Below are 17,159 nucleotides of genomic sequence, written 5' to 3'. Positions count from 1 at the left end.
TGTTTCTGGTTTTTAGCTATTACAAATAGTGTCACCATGAGCATTCTTGTATATATGTTTTAGTGAACATGTTTTTCTAGAAATGCAATTGCTGTCATAGGGTATGCACATGTTCAGCTTGGATAGATATTGTCAGACATTTTTCCAAGGTGGTTGTAACCAATTTACACTCCCACAAGCAATGTGTGAGAGTTCTGTTTGCTCCATATCCTCACCAACACTTGGTGTTGTCTGTCTTCTTTATTTTAGCCATTCTGGTGTGATGTGAACAGACATCCTGTTGTGCTCTTAATTTGCATTTTCCTGTTGATTAGTGAATGGAGTATTTTTCATATATTTATTAACCATTTGGATATTCTAGGAATTTTTTTAAGGTTTTGCTTTCCTGGTTATTAAAGTAATACATGCTAATTGAAGAAGGTATGTCAAATACAGAAAGGAATCGTGGTGGCTTTGTACACGTCAATTTAGTTAAATTGGAACTACGTTTTTCAGAATTTTTTTTCCCTATCTGATTCCAGGCTAGATTTAGCCACAAGAAAATTTGCATAAAGGGTGCCTGGGTGGCTGAGTCCATTAAGCGACTGACTCTTGGTTTGGGCTCAGGTCATGATCTAGTGGTTTCATGAGTTGGAGCCCCACTGTGCTGGCAGTGCAGAGCCTGCTTGAGAGTCTCTATCTCCCTCTTTCTCTGACCCTCCCCCATTCATGCTGTCTCTCTCTTTTCTCTCTTTCTCTCTCAAAATAAATAAGTAAACTTTAAAAAAAAGTAAGTTTGCATAAGACTTGCAGAAGTGAAGCAGCCATGTTTATGTTCAGAAGGTCTGCATAAAGGCAGGCACCATTGCAACTCATACATGTCTCAGATCTGCTGGTTTACCTGTTGGCATGGGAAGGCAACTGGACTCATAGTTCCCACCACATCTTGTCCTTCAACTTGTTCAACTCCTGGTCCAAATGTGTGTTTAGCTCCATGCCAAAGGTCCCAGCTCCTTTTGCAGGTCACTGACATCACTGAGGTTGGAGGTTGTGGAGGCAGTGGGAGACAGATGCAGGTTCCACTTCACCCTTCAGGGTGCCACATTTTTCTTGCAAGTTCCAGTTTGCCCTCATTCTCCCATACTTCATGTCTCTTCATTCTTCCTAGCTGCTACCCTCCTGACTTCAGGCCCAGTGTGAGAAACATAAGCAGCAAGTGCACATAAGCTATTTAACCAGCGCCCACAATTACATAACTTCAAATCCCTTATAATAAACCACTGATTCTAGGTCATTCTTAGTAGTTATGCATCTCTAATTAAACTCTGATACAGGCAATAAGAAGAAACAGACTTCACCTGTAATCCCACACCCCGAGTGGACCACTGTCAACATCTCAGTCTGTATTTTTCCTGCCTGGAGTATTTTCATTGAAGAGAATGAGTTCTGGTGAGGTTAAGGACTGCTCAGGGCTCAACTGGTAGGTGGCAGAGCCCAGCCATCAGAAATCTGGTTTCATTCACGCCAGTGTGGTGTTGCTTCCACTGTGTCTCAGAATCCCTGAGTGACCCTTTACTCCTCCAGCTTTCTGGGGGCCCTCCAACTCTGAGCATGAGCTCTGGGCCTGTGAGAACAGCTTTTGAACACATTTTCCTGGGCTTTTCAGCCACCTGCTTTTACAGCTTCCCCATTCTGTTCTGACCAAATTACAGGAGTTCCACCTTTCTGTTCCTCTTCAGAAAAAGAAAAGTCTTTTAAAATGAGAGTCATGCTGTGTCATCTACATCCGGAGAACTGTCTAAGAAGTGATGGCCACCAGGGGGCCAAAGAGAGTCCTAAGGTCTTCCCTGCCCTGCCAAACACTGCTCCCCTGAAGTCTAGAGATGAAGTACTTTGATTTAAGCATTACTGTCTTGAGAGTTCTTTTTTAAAATAGAAGTACTCTTGAGAGAGGCAACACATGACATAATTCTTCAGAATGAATGATTTCCCAGATGTAGTAGTAAGTGACAAAAGCTTTGGTAAGAGAGCAGGCTGGACAGGAGACAGAAGGAGGTGATGTCAAAGACAAACTCCCTACTATACGATTTGACCAAGAGTCTCCAGGACTCTGAGTTTTATAAAACCAAGAGTCAACAACACTTTTCTGCTCAAACCTGAGACTTGGGCTTGAGCTCTGCTCCTCGCCAAGAGGGTGGACCCTCTAGGACAGATTCGCTTCCCTGAGAACAGAACCAGAGAGAAGCATCCAGAGATGGAGAGCAATTTAGAAACTAATGACCTTTGGAGTGCCTGGCTGGCTCAGTCAGTAGAGCATGTGACTCTCAATCTCACAGTCATGAGTTCAAACCCCAAGTCCAAGTAGGGCATGGAGCCTACTTAACATACATTTAAAAAGCAAAATACATTAAAAGATTAAAAAAAAAAAATCTGCTCTAGAAACTAGTGATGATGAGAAGAAGCTGGTAACACATACTCTTCCAGCATGTCAGTTATGCCTGACTGGCTTCTTGAAAAAGAAAAAAAGTGGATGTTGTAGTTAAGGTTTCTTGCTTTGTTTGTTTTCCCCTTCCAACAGCTATAGATACTGTTGGCCTCATTCCTGGTTTGTTCCTATCACTGCCCCCCAAGTAGAGGGGATAGTTACTCTACAGGTTGGTTGCTGAGCTGGGAGCCGCAGGCTGGCAGGGAGGCCACAGCCCAAAGCACAGGAGTGCCCAGGGGTAACATTATCCTGCCAGAGCTAAACAAGGAACTGAGTGTTTAGAATAACTTCAAGAAAGTCGTGGGTGTTTCCTCTGTCAGAGAAACAAGAAACCACAGTGAGATAATGGATAGCTATGTTCAGGTCACAGATTATCAGCTGCCATTGCTACTTCCTGTTCAGAATTCAATGCAACTTCTTTCTAGTCACTGGAGCCTCATGGATTCTGCAAGCATGACAGCATTTTGTGATGTGGGGCTTGGAAGTGCTGCTAACCAGAGGTGGAACTGTTTTTTGGGAGGCGGGGGTGAGTCTTCAGGGGCCTGTTCCTTGTAGGTGGTGAGTGAGGAACCATGAGTGAGAATAATTTTTGCCAGACTCTTGGTATTTTTCAGGCTTTTAGACTACGATTTTTGTGCACTATCTTATTTGACTCTTAAAACAAGTGCTATGCAAAAGACAAGTGATAGTGAGGATGTGGAGAAACTGGAACCCTTGTACACTGTTGGTGGGAATGCAGAAAAGTGTCCATCAACTGACGAATGGATAAAGAAGACATGGTATGTATATATTATATGTATATGTATGTGCATATATATATATATATATAATGGAATATTACTCAGCGATAAAAAAGAAAAATCTTGCCATTTACAATGATGTGAATGAAGCTAGAGAGAATTTATTTATTTATTTATTTTTTCAATATATGAAATTTATTGTCAAATTGGTTTCCATACAACACCCAGTGCTCATCCCAACAGGTGCCCTCCTCAATACCCATCACCCACCCTCCCCTCCCTCCCACCCCTCATCAACCCTCAGTTTGTTCTCAGTTTTTAAGAGTCTCTTATGCTTTGACTCTCTCCCACTCTAACCTCTTTTTTTTTTTTCCCTTCCCCTCCCCCATGGGTTTCTGTTAAGTTTCTCAGGATCCACATAAGAGTGAAACCATATGGTATCTGTCTTTCTCTGTATGGCTTATTTCACTTAGCATCACACTCTCCAGTTCCATCCACGTTGCTACAAAGGGCCATATTTCGTTCTTTCTCATTGCCCTGTAGTACTCCATTGTGTATATAAACCACAATTTCTTTATCCATTCATCAGTTGATGGACATTTAGGCTCTTTCCATAATTTGGCTATTGTTGAGAGTGCTGCTATGAACATTGGGGTACAAGTGCCCCTATGCATAAGTACTCCTGTATCCCTTGGGTAAATTCCTAGCAGTGCTATTGCTGGGTCATAGGGTAGGTCTATTTTTAATTTTTTGAGGAACCTCCACACTGTTTTCCAGAGTGGCTGCACCAGTTTGCATTCCCACCAACAGTGCAAGAGGGTTCCCGTTTCTCCACATCCTCTCCAGCATCTATAGTCTCCTGATTTGTTCATTTTGGCCACGAAGCTAGAGAGAATTATACTAACCAAAATAAATCGGCCAGAGAAAGACAAACACCATATGATTCCACTCATATGTAGAATTTAAGAATGAAACAAACAAAGGGGGAAAAGAGAGAGAAACCAAGAAACAGACTCTTAACTATAGAGAACAACTGACGGTTAGCAGAGGAGAAGGCGTGGGAAGATGGGTCACATAGGTGATGGAGACTGAGGAGTGTGCTTGTTGTGACCACACCAGGTGTTGTATGGAAGTGTTGAATAACTATACTGTACACCTGAAACTAGCATTACACTGTATGTTAACTAACTGGAATTTATTTATTTATTTTAATTTTTTTATTTTTTGAGAGACAGAGACAGTGCAAGTCAGAGAGGGGTTGAGAGACAGGGAGACACAGAAACCAAAGCAAGCTCCAGGCTCTGAGCTGTCAGCACAGACCCTCATGCAGAGCTCAAACCCACGAACTGTGAGATCATGACCTGAGCCAAAGTCAGACACTTAACTGACTGAGCCACCCAGGCACCCCTGGAATTTATATAAAAAATTTTTAATAATTGAAAATAGAAGTGTTGTGTCATCGAGCAAACCCACTTCTGGGTATTGATCCAAAATAATTGAAGTCAGGATCACAAATCAATATTGGAACTTCTATGTCTACTGCAACACGTTTCACAATAGTCAAGATGTAAAAACAACCTAAATGTCAATTGAAGGATGAATGGATAAAGAAAATGTATAGATACATACAATGAAATATTATTCAGCCTTTAAAAAGAAGGAAACCTTAAAAATATGTGACAGCATGATTGAGTCTTGAGGACATTAGGACATTATGCTAAGTGAAAGAAACCAGTCACAGGACAAATACTATATGATTGTACTTATATGGGGTATCAAAAACAGTCAAACTCATAGAAGCAGAAAATAGAATAGTGGTTGCCAGGAGAAGCCTGGGGAGTTGCTAATCAATAGGTTTAAAGTTTCAGTCATGCAAAAGGAATAAGTTCTAGAGATCTGCTGTACAACATTGTGTCTATAACTTACAATACTGTGTTGTACACAGAAATCTGTTAAGTACAGGGGCGCCTGGGTGACTCAGTCGGTTAAGCATCCGATTTCAGCTCAGGTCATGATCTCATGGTTTGTGGGTTCAAGCCCCACGTCGCGCTCTGTGCTGACAGCTTAGACCCTGGAGCCTGCTTTAGATTCTGTGTCTCCCTCTCTCTGCCCCTCCCCTGCTTCACTCTGTCTCTCAAAAAATAAATAAACGTTAAAAAATTTTTTAGGGACGCTTGGATAGCTCAGTCGGTTAAGTGTCTGATTTCGGTTCAGGTCATGATCTCATGGTTCATGAGTTTGAGCCCCACATTGGGCTCTGTGCTGACAGCATGGAACCTGGAGCCTGCTTTGGATTCTGTGTCTCCCTCTCTCTCTGCCCCTCCCCCGCTCATGCTCTGTCTCTCTCTCTCTCTCTCTCTCTCCTTCAAAAATAAACATTAAAAAATTATTTAATCTGTTAAGAATAGATATCATGTTAAGTGTTATTACTACAGTAAAACAAAAATACAAATTTAATTTAAAAACCACACTTTAGGGGTGCCTGGGTGGCTCAGTCGGATGAGCATCCAACTTCAGCTCAGGTCATGATCTCACGCTCTGAGTTCAAGCCCCGCATCGGGCTTTGTGCTGACAGCTCAGAGCCTGGAGCCTACTTCAGACTCTGTGTCTCCCTCTCTCTCTGCCCCTCCCCTGCTCATGCTCTGTCTCTCTCTGTCTCAAAAATAAAATAAAATAAAAAATTTAAAAACCACACTTTGAGGGGCACCAGGGTGGCTCAATTGGTTAAGCATCTGACTTCGACTCAGGTCATGATCCTGGGGTCAGCGGGTTTGAGCCAGCTTTGGGCTCTGTGCTGACAGCTCAGAGCCTGGAGCCTGCTTCAAATTCTGTGTCTCCCACTCTCTCTGCTCCTCCCCCGCTCATGCTCTGTCTCTCTCTCTCAAAAATAAACATTAAAAAAAACTTTTAATAAAAAAATAAAAACCACCCTTTGAGAACAGTACTATTATTATCCCCATTTTATAGATGAGGTAAGGGGATCATAAATGTTAATTTGCCCAGGGGTCACAGTGGTAGAACTGGGAATTAGAATCAAGACTTGCTTCTCTCTCTCTCTCTCTCTCTCTCTCTCTCTCTCTCTCAGTACTTTATTGAACTGTCACTTACATACACTTAATATGTATATAGCCATGTGGCCACCACTCAGATCAAAATTAGAACATTTACATAACTTGTAAAAGTTCCCCCATGCCCATTCCCCCTAACTTCCAAGGTAACCAATGTTCTGACTTCTATCCTCACAGATTCATTTGAACTTCATATGAATGAAATCATATTCATATCTGGCTTCTTTTGCCCAGTAGAGTGTGTCTAGGGTTTGTCTACCTTGTTGTATGTATCAGCAGTTTTTTCCTTTCCTTACTGCTGAACAGTATTTGATTTTATGAATATACCACCCAATTTACTTTTATCTATCCTCTTGTTGCTGAATATTTAGGTCGTTTCCAGTTTTAGGCCCTTTCGAATAACACTGCCATGAACATTTTTCTTAGGTAGTAGTGAGTTTAACTTTATTAAATACTGCCAATGTTTAATACAGTATTAAATACTTCCAAACAGTTGAGTTGTTCCACATCCTTGCTAATACATGGAATTGTTGGTCTTCATTTTAGCCATTAAAATGAGTGTGAGAATCAGCCCTTTCCTACCCCAAAGCCTATGCAGTATCATAGAGCTCCTGCTACATCCATAGCTCTCGGTCTTGGGTAGGAAAAAGCCACTTAAGTACCACTTACATGCTGGCAGCAAGAATGGAAAGTGGCTTTCCAGGACAGCTACGTGCCAGGACATCTGCCTCCTCCATCATTTCTGAGGTGTGCCCATCAAAGTCAAGATTGAGTGTGCACATGCCATTTTCTAGGAAAAGCTCCTTTAGAGAAAGCTCTCCTGTGGCTTCTGGTACAAGGGTGTGCCAAGTGTGTGGCCAATGTGGTCAGAGCCTACTGTGAGGCTGGGCCTGTTCATTGCTGCTAACAACTTGGAGTGGTTCAAGCCAGAACATCAGAAGGCTCTCAAGGATGTCCTGGCCCAGGAAGCACTGTAGCCCGAAGCATAAAAATCTTAGAACTATTTTGTAGTTTGACTTCATCCCCTAATGTGGCCTTTGAGCAGGTTATTTAACCTTCTGTGACTCAGTCTTGTAAACTATTTAATGGGGCAGCAATGCCTGCACTCTATCTTGCACAGGGTTCTTCAAAGGCTTCCTACTGTTCTTAGAGTGTCTCTTTTTCCAGCTCATCTTTCCCCCATGACCCCTATGCTTCCACCACACTGACCTATTTGAAGTTCATGAGCAGGATGTCTTCTTTTACTCCTCCACATTTTTATACAAGGTGCTTTTATGTAGGTATTCCTTTTCTCTAGAATACCCTTTCTCACCTAGTCCAACTAGCAGACTTCTCTTCATTCTCTGACACTCAGCATGAGCAACACCTCCTTTGTGAAGTCTTCTCTGATCATTCCTTGACTCTCCTAGCCAGATGGATGGCCTCATAACACTTGGTGTTATACATCCACTCACATCACATTGTTTTCTTGTGAGTCTTCCCCATCAGACTGTGGGTTCCTTAAGGAGAAAACCTCTTAGCACTGTGTCAGGCAGTCATGGGATAGCAGTTGCTCAATAAACATATACTGAATTAATGAATAAATCTTGAAAGAAAAGGAAATACGTTAATAGTAAAAAACAAAAAGGAAAGCAAACCTTCAGCACTGTCTCCATTAGTTAAAGAAATACATGCATATGATGAACTATTCAAGCAACAGACGCAGAAGTTTCCCCCAGTCTATGACACACCCAGGGACAGCCCTATCAGCAATTTGCTTTCAGACCTTTTTCTATATGTATACAATTTCTTTTCCCAAAAATGGGGTCATGTAGTTCAGAACCTGTTTTTTATTTATTACATCGTGAACACCCTTTAGAAATATCTCTTTTTTCCCATTATTATTGAAATATAAGTTGGAAGCACAAGTCTCAGACTCAGTAAATAGGTCAGGGATAGAAACTTAAGGACAGAGTTTCCTTCTCCATCCACCCTTCTGGGAAACCTAAAAAGTCCTTTATTCATTCATTCCTGTGTTCTTTTAATTACAAAAGTAACACATGTGCACTGTAACAAATTCATACAATACAGAAATGTATAAATAAATAGGTAGATATCTTCCACATATGTATGTGTGTATGTGTATTCACAATTTTTAGGAAGAAAAAGAAGACTGTACTGTACATCCATAGCTACACAAAAAAGTGTTGGTTTTTTCACTTAGTAGCTCATGGACAACTTGATCAATAAGTATATATCAGCCTCATTCTTTTTGAATGTTTATTAATTTTTGAGAGAGACAGAGTGTGAGTGGGGGAGGGGCAGAGAGAGAGAGGGAGACACAGAATCCAAAGCAGGGTCCAGGCTCTGAGCTGTCAACACAGAGCCCGATGCGGGGCTCGAACTCACAGACTGTGAGATCATGACCTGAACTGAAGTCGGCCCCTTAACTCACTGAGCCACCCAGGAGCCCCAACCTCATTCTTTTTATGCTTGCATAGTATTCCATTGAATGGTGTGCCATGATTTAGATGTTTCCTAACCCTTTATTGATACAATATATCCATTGAAAAAATACTTACTGAGCACTAATAGGAAAAAATAAATAGCAGTGTTGAGCTCACAATGGCAGGTTTATCCCAGGATGCTGCGAGAGCCTAGAGGAGATGCATAGGCTGGGAGGCACGTATTTGACTGCACCTAGTAGCATCAAGGATTTACTAGCAAGTATGAATCTAAAAGCTCAGCTTCCCAGCACTCTCCCTCCCACCCAGGCCTTGCATCTCATTGGCTAGAACAAGGCAGGATCCAGGACCCCCAGAGGGAGCTTCCAGAACATGAGCTGAATAGAGCAAGCAGAGTTTGCGTTAGATGAACAAATTGATTTTGCAGACACAGGAAATTTCTCTCATACTTCAAGTCCTAAAATAGAAGAAATATGCTGGGATGCACAGGGAATCAGGGGACTTGGTTAACATTGTGAAGTAAATTTGATGTGCATTTTGAATCTGACAATCTCAACGTGAGCTGTTCCTCACTTCTCAAAAAGACTTTTACTGAAAATCAAGCAAGGACAGCAATCAGGGAATGTTCATACAGTAATAGAATGGAGGGAAGAGAACACTTCAAAGTATTGCTGGTATCAGAGGTGCAGGAAATGGAACCCTTCATGCTCTGCTGGGGAGACTGTAAATCAGGCAGCCTAGAGGGCCAAGTGTGGCCTGGCCCAGCCTTCCTCTTTAGCCTCAACTCCAGATTTTCTCCCTGGCACTGGCCCTGGTATTCCTCCAGCTCAGCCTACTGTCCACCTGAGGACCTCTACACAGGTCTACCTTGTCTGGAAAGATCCTTCTTCCCCAGGCATTCTCCTGACCCTCAGTCTCTCTAATCTTCCTATTCATCTGTTAATTCTCAGTTTCAGGGAGGCTGTCTCTAAACCCCTAGTATAAATTAGGTTCCCCTGTCTACATTCTCTGACAACCCTGTTCTTTTTCTTCAAAGAAGTAACCCTAATCGCAGTAATATATTAATTCATGTAATTATTTGTTTAGTGATAATGTCCATTCAGTGACATAGGATGAATCTGTGTCATTTTGTTCATAACCGAGTTCCTAGGGTCTCATAAATGTCTGACACAAAATTGCACCCAATATATATATGTGTTGAATAAGTGAATGCTTTTAGAGTCTCTATAAAAATTGTAAATGTGATACTGTGTGACTCAGCCATCCTACTGAAAGAGTCTATCCTACAGAAATAGCAAAACTGCACTAAGACATAGGTGCAAAGTGTGTCTGTGGATGCATCATTTGTATTGCAGAGGTTTAGAAAATGCCTGATGTGGTACATCATTCAATGGAATATTATGTAACCATTCAAAGGAATAACAAATATGTATCTATTACTGATATGAAAAATGTAAAGGGAGGGATGACTAAATGAAGCACAAAGGATTTTTAGGGCAATGAAATTACTCTATATGACACAAAAATGATGGACACATGCCATTACATATTTGTTGAAACCCATAAAATGTACAACACCAAGAGTCAACCTTAACATAAACTATGGGCTTTAGGTGACAATGGTGTATCAATGTAGATTCATTAATTGTAACAAATATACCACTCTGGCAGGGCATGTTGATAGTGGGGGAGGCTGTATATGGATGGGTGTAGGGAGTATATGGGAAATCTTTGTACCTTCCATTCAGTTTTGCTGTGAGCTTAAAAATATTCTTTTTAAAAGCCTATTTTAAAAAACGTCCTTGAGCCATATATGAAGGATTTCTAACTTTTTATTTACACATTTATGTTTTCCAAATTTTTTACACTGCACGTATATATTAACCATCTTGGTAATTGAGAAATACTAAAGATAAAAAAGAAAGGAAGAATAAATACTGTCAGTCTATATATACAGTCCATACTGTGCAATTGCATACATGCACAGTAACAACCAGGCATGCAAACATGCTCGGAGCTCTCTAACCACCAATAATAGTATCCACGCTTTCTCCTGAACATCCACAGGGCCACACATTTTCATTCAGGGTGGACCTTGCAGAGGGAGAAGAACGCTGTTCATCTCTAGGAGATTTACTCAAACCTGACCCTGGGAGAGGATGAACCTGGGACCCAGTGAAGGTTGGAATCTGTGTAAGACATCCAGGGAGGGTGTCCTGTGAGCCTGGCACCCTGTTCTCTTAGGGAGGCCCAAACAAGGTTTTTTTTCTCATAATTATAACATTTACATATTTTTATTGTAAAATTTAGACAATACAAAAAGGTACAAAGAAATGAACCAATAACCTATAGCTCACATCTTTGTAATAATATGGTATAGAGATAACATTCTGGTATACATTTTTCTAAACTTTATAATTTGCACATCTATAAACACATATGTATGCAAATATATACAATACATATTTGATTGATATATTTACCTATTTTTGTTTCTTTTTATATGCCTTTGGACTGGAACTGACTTTCATTTTTTCAAAGAAACATTTCATTTTGGAATAATTTTTTTAAGTTTATTTATTTATTTTGAGAGTGGGGAGGAGCAGAGAGAGAGAGACAGAAGAGAGAGAGAGAATCCCAAGCATTCTCTACACTGTCAGCACAGAGCCTGATGTGGGGCTTGAACTCACAAACTGTGAGGTCATGACCTGAACCAAAGTCAAGAGTCAGATGCTTAACTGACTGAGCCCTCTAGGTGCCCCTGGAATAATTTTAGATTTACAGAAAAGTTGCAAAGAGAGTCAGAGAATTCCTGTATAACCTTCACCCAGCTTGCCCTAATATTAACACCTTACATACACCTAAAGGTGGTCCACGGTCGGGGTGCCTGGGTGGCTCAGTCAGTTAAGTGTCCGACTTTGGCTCAGGTCGTGATCTCATTGTTTGTGGGTTTGAGCCCCATGTCAGGCTCTGTGCTGACATTTCAGAGCCTTCAGCTTGCTTCGGATTCTGTGTCTCCTTCTCTCTCTGACCCTTCCCAGCTCATGCTCTGTCTCTCTCTCTCTCAAAAATAAATAAATAAATAAATAAATAAATAAATAAATAAATAAATAAATAAAAACATTAAAAAAAATAAAGGTGGTCCATGGTCAAAACTAAGAAATTAATGCCAGTATAGTACTATTAACCTAAATTTAGACATTGTTCCGATTTTACCAGTTTTTCCACTTATGTCCTTTTTGTGTTCCAGGGTACCACAATGCATTGAGACAAATAAGTTTTCATAAATTCCACCTGCTTCTTAAATTACTCCTCTTCTTTTACTACTACATGTAGTACTAACATCAGGTCAGAGTGCCTTCCTTCATTTTTTTTATCTCCTTGCTTTCAGGTTATTTACTTTTCTCATGTGCTTCTCCATAGACTGCCTTTGGAGGACCCCATAGTTATAACGTCTCTCTGAAGACTCCTTTGGTCGGACTAATCCTGCTCACTGCCTTTTCTCTGAGTAGGGTAAGTCCAGCCAGGAGGTTTGCCTGTTAGGAGGCATCTCACCCAGGACTGGCCTGGATCCACTGTGTTCTGGCTTCTCTCAGTGTGCATCTTCCCTATGCCTTCCATTGTAATTCCCACCCCATGACTTCCCTGAGTATGTCACCTGGGAGCCTAAGCCTTTACCTGCTTTCTCACTCGTACAATCCCTATGTCACTTTAAAATGCCTCCAAGATGCCTGAAACATTTTGTAATGTAATGGGTCTTCCTTTAAAATGTCTATCTAAATTTTATATAGCCACCAACTATTCTAATCATTAAGCTCCAGATGCCCTTATTGTTGACCAACTTTGGGGTGGTAGCTTTTTTTTTTTTTTTTTTTTTTTTTTGTCTCTGGTACAGAAAGTTGGACAAATCTCTTCAGTTCATGGTACATTATTTCATCATCAATAGGTAGGTGCCTTCTTTTATCCCCCCCCACCCCCGCTTCATCTCCCTACTCATTCATCTTTCTTCCCACCTCATAAGGGGAAATCTCTATAATGCATTTAATACATATCCTTCGGTATACATAGTGTTCTTTTGTGGATAGATGTGATGTTAGCCTCCATCAATGGTATTATACCAAAACTTTTAGTGTATTTCTTCCTTACATGACATATAATTTAATATTGTTGTGTGGCTCTAAGTACATCTGGTTCATTGCGTCTGACTTCTGCACAGTACTGCAAAGCATGCATCCACACATTTCATTTCATCATTTCTCTAGTGATGAACACCTAAGTTACCTCTGCACACAATCTTCTGACAAATATGCTTGTTTATGTTCCATTAGGGACCTGTTTGAGTTTTTTCCAGGGCAGTATACCCAGATGTGGGGTTGCTGGCTCTTTGGGTAGAGTATATTTAAATTCGTGAAATAGAGTCAGGTGGCTTCTAGAATGGTTCTATAAGTTTATACTTCTACCCATGGTTCCCTCTTTCCCACATCCTTGCCAACACTTGTTAGGTAATAGATGACTTGTCTAACTTTTGCCAGTCTAATTAACACAAAGTGATAACAAGTTTTAATTTGCATTGCTTAGAACGCTTCTAAGGTTGAGCATCTCTTCACACACTGGCAAGCCATTCTGATTTCCCTTCTGTGATTTCCTGATCTATCTATCATTCACTTTTCCATTGGGTTTCTGGTCTTTTTCGTGTTTATCTGCAGGAGTTTTCTGCATATTCCAGATACTAATCCTGAGTCTGAGCAAATTTGATTCCTGAAGTCAGACTGCTTCAGATCTTCTGTCCCCCTCTCTCTCTGCACCTCCCTTACTTGCACTCTTTCTCTTTCAAAAATGGATATTAAAAAAACTTTAAAAATATACACAAAATGAGAAGGAGGACAGAATTGGGGGAGGCTTCTACCACTAGCAACCTAATGGCCCCAAACTTCACACATAAGTGTTCTTAATCCATATGAAACTAAGCTATTTTTTCTTTAAAGTTTCCATCTGCAATATTGGATGAGAAACAGGGTGAAGGGGGGAAAGCAAGCTGAGGTGGCATAAACTGCTTTATTCATGATGACTAAAACCTCTGTCTGTTTGAAGTGAACCTTTGCTAAACCTAAAAGGGTCTATTTTCTCAATAACTTGATACCAGCTTCTGTCACACGCCACAGCAGCTGCACTAAGCTGTGGGCTCCCATGTGTTATTTTTAACCCAAATACTCACTAGTACCCACTTGGTCACCAGTATGTGCACAGAAGTGTTTGGGAGCCTGAATGCTTCCATCTACCTCACAGGGATGAATGCCCCATGGCAAGAAGAAGCATTTTTAGTAACTGGCTGGGTAAGGCTTCTGCATGCCCTTGGAACAAGGTTCTTTAGTAAAAGCTGGGTCAGAGAACTCAGCTGTAACCAAAAGGCCTCAGCAAGCCTTCCTGTTCCCTTTGTCTGAATCAGAGAGTTCATGACCCAACCAGCTGCACAGAGGATGTCTGCCCTTCTCAGAGAGGCCAGGCCCTTTATGGTCCATATGGAGGCAGGAATCGGAAGAGAAAAAAATGGAGTCATTAATCCCCATGCAGCAACAGACCATTTGTCTCCCTGGGCTAAGCCATCTTGCCCTCAGACCTAGACTTGCCTCTTTCCTCAGCCCCAATATCAGAACAATTTCTAAAACCCAGAGCATGGCATAAACAACCTTGAGGTAGTCAGAGTTTATTTTCTCTGAGCCTCCTTTGACAGCAAGGTCCACACGCTGCCCGTCAGACCATCCCTCCCAGCCTTTCTTCACAGCCAGAGTTCTGGGCGCCTCCCCATCCTTGGTCGCTTTCACCCCCAGCCCAGCAGAGGCCGCTAGAGTAATGCAGATGGAGCCAGAGTTGGCGGGAATGGTAAAAGAAGGGCTGCCAACAGGGCCCAGGGGCTGGCATAATAGCCTATACTTCAGAAGCTCTCAGTCCAAGCACCTAGCTGGGACAGGCACTCTGAGCCTCCTGCTCAGAGCTCCCCTCATCCCTCTCAGAAGTGAAGACAGGGCCAGAGTACTTCCATTTTATTATTTTAAGAAATATGTTTAGTATTTCCATTTGTATGGCTCCTGATATATTTTTAACCCCCCCCCAAAATTACTAAAATTGTGGTTTATTTAAAAAGTTTATACTTAGAAAATTAAACTTCATGATATCCTCCCCCACCCATACACACTGCAACATAATAGTACAATTCACAATCTGTATGAAAATACTTTATAGCACACTACAGTTGGCATGATCTGGTAATGGGACAGGTTTGGGATGCATGTTTTCTGCATCCAGTGAGTGAGACTGAGTGCAGCTCTGTGATGCGTACATAACCCCCACATTTCAGATCCGTACTTAAGGCCCATCATAAATGTGAGACCCTAGCCAAATGGCCCTTCTAGTCCACTGCCTACTATCCATCCCTACCCTCCATGGACCAGGCCACAGTGAAATATTACACTAAGTACAGAATGGAGAAGAGGGAGCTGTGAAAGTTACTGGTCCCCCTCTTCCAGCTCCCAATCCGTCACCCTTAGGTGGAAAAATGCACCCAGCAGGCTTGAGAAACATAGATGGATGGCAAGAGTGAAGCTTCTCTGCTCCCAGCTGTTTTCTGTACAAGTCTCTACCCTGGGCCATTACTCCCACCCCATAGGTCCCAGAGCCTTTTCCTGTGGTTGTGCTGTTTTTCTCAGAGCAGGAAATCTTCCTGGAAATTCTCCAGGAATCCAACATCCTCCTCCTTACCCAGGGGACACTAGCCTCAGGCGTGCAGCCCACCCCGCCCACCCCACCTCCTCTCTGGGCTGGGCCAAGAGGCCCAAACAACAGGAAATTATCTTCCCAGGGACCTAGCACTTGCCCTCCGAGTGCCCTGGGCACCTTCTCCTCAGCAACAGTCAGAACAACAACTTCTTGCCAATGAAGAGAAAATAACAACCCATATTTCCACAATGCTGCTTGTCTTCATGTCTCTTTTCTCACTTGGGACCTGGAGGCTGAGCACCATGGACCCCCCTCCCCATCTCCCCAAGATCTGTGGTTTCTGCTCTGGTGCTCAACATTTTCAACCTCTTCCTCCTTGTTCAGCTGTCAGAATCCCCATCTTCTCTGGTTGTCATGGGAGATGATAAGGCAAATGTGAATGACCGGCAAGGCCCCCAGTTTGCTCCCTCTCCTGAGAAGGTTATATTATAGACTAATAGCTCGGGGTATCCTAAAGAGCCTCTGCAACACTAGTTCTGTTGGATGCTCCAGGAAAATGGGGTTCGTGGTCAAATATGTTTAGGGGACATCATATACAGATCTACAATCCTTTATCCACAATGTTAAAGTAAAAACAAAGTCCTGATTCTTTTCAGATTCTTTATTTAACCTACTTAGTGTGACTATCTGCAGAAGTATGTGATTATAGGTGATAAGTATGTGATCCACTCTGCTGGGGATGCTATGGAATAAGTAGTACATTCATTATAATATCTTATTAAAATATGCACAATTCTGAATTCTGAATACATCTGGCCCCAAGGGTTTTGGGTCCTGGATTGTGAACTGTATAAATCCCCTAATTTATCCTATCTATAGCATTTCAAGGCTCTGGAAAGATTGTAGACAAGAAACGAACCATAAAGAGTACTCCCAAAACATGTTTGGCTACAAAACTCTTTGTTCCACTTGATATCTATTAATACCTCAAAGAATTTCCATGTGGACACTAGGAAACATGGGATATTCATAAGAATTTAACTCTCTAACAGTGGATTCTCAGACATAGGAAAAGGTGGATCTTCCTGAAAGCTTTTAGAGCCTAGGTCCTAGGGATAGTTTTTCCTTATTCTCAGGGATAACACTATGGGCAAGACAAAAAACTAGAATAAGGAAGACTGAGGCAAGACTCTGATGACTCATGTGGGCCTGGGACAGGGACAGGGCCTGCTAGAAAACCCAATTAGGAGAAACACCTATGTCAAGAGTCAAACCAGAGAACCAGACAAGAACCAGGAGGGAAACAGGTAAAAGTTCAGCTAGAGATCAGATACCAAGACACATGCAAAATTTAAAGCACTCAGGAATCCAAGTACACACACACACACACACACACACACACACATCCTGGAAACTAAGGCAACTTTTGCCTCATCCTATGAGTTTTTATATGCCTCCTATAAAGATTCACCCATTCTAGAGTATAAAGTATAAAGGTATAAAAGTATAAAGGTATAAAGATAAGTGAAACTCCTGGCTGGTGTGTTAAATCAGTGAATAGGCAGTTAACCCACCTAATGTCCTCTCTTGACCCAGGTGGAAGGGATACTAAGGGGTTTATAAGAATAGCAGATTCAGGCAGTAAGGACTTCCAATATACTTCTTGTATCTCCTGTCTCTGGCTGCTGAATGTTATCATTCGTTGAAATTACACATTGGTAAAAAAAAC

Source organism: Panthera pardus, unplaced genomic scaffold (assembly GCF_024362965.1).
Source record: "Panthera pardus isolate Hobbes unplaced genomic scaffold, ASM2436296v1 HiC_scaffold_22, whole genome shotgun sequence".
NCBI lineage: Eukaryota > Metazoa > Chordata > Mammalia > Carnivora > Felidae > Panthera > Panthera pardus.
This window is presented reverse-complemented; position numbering follows the sequence as displayed.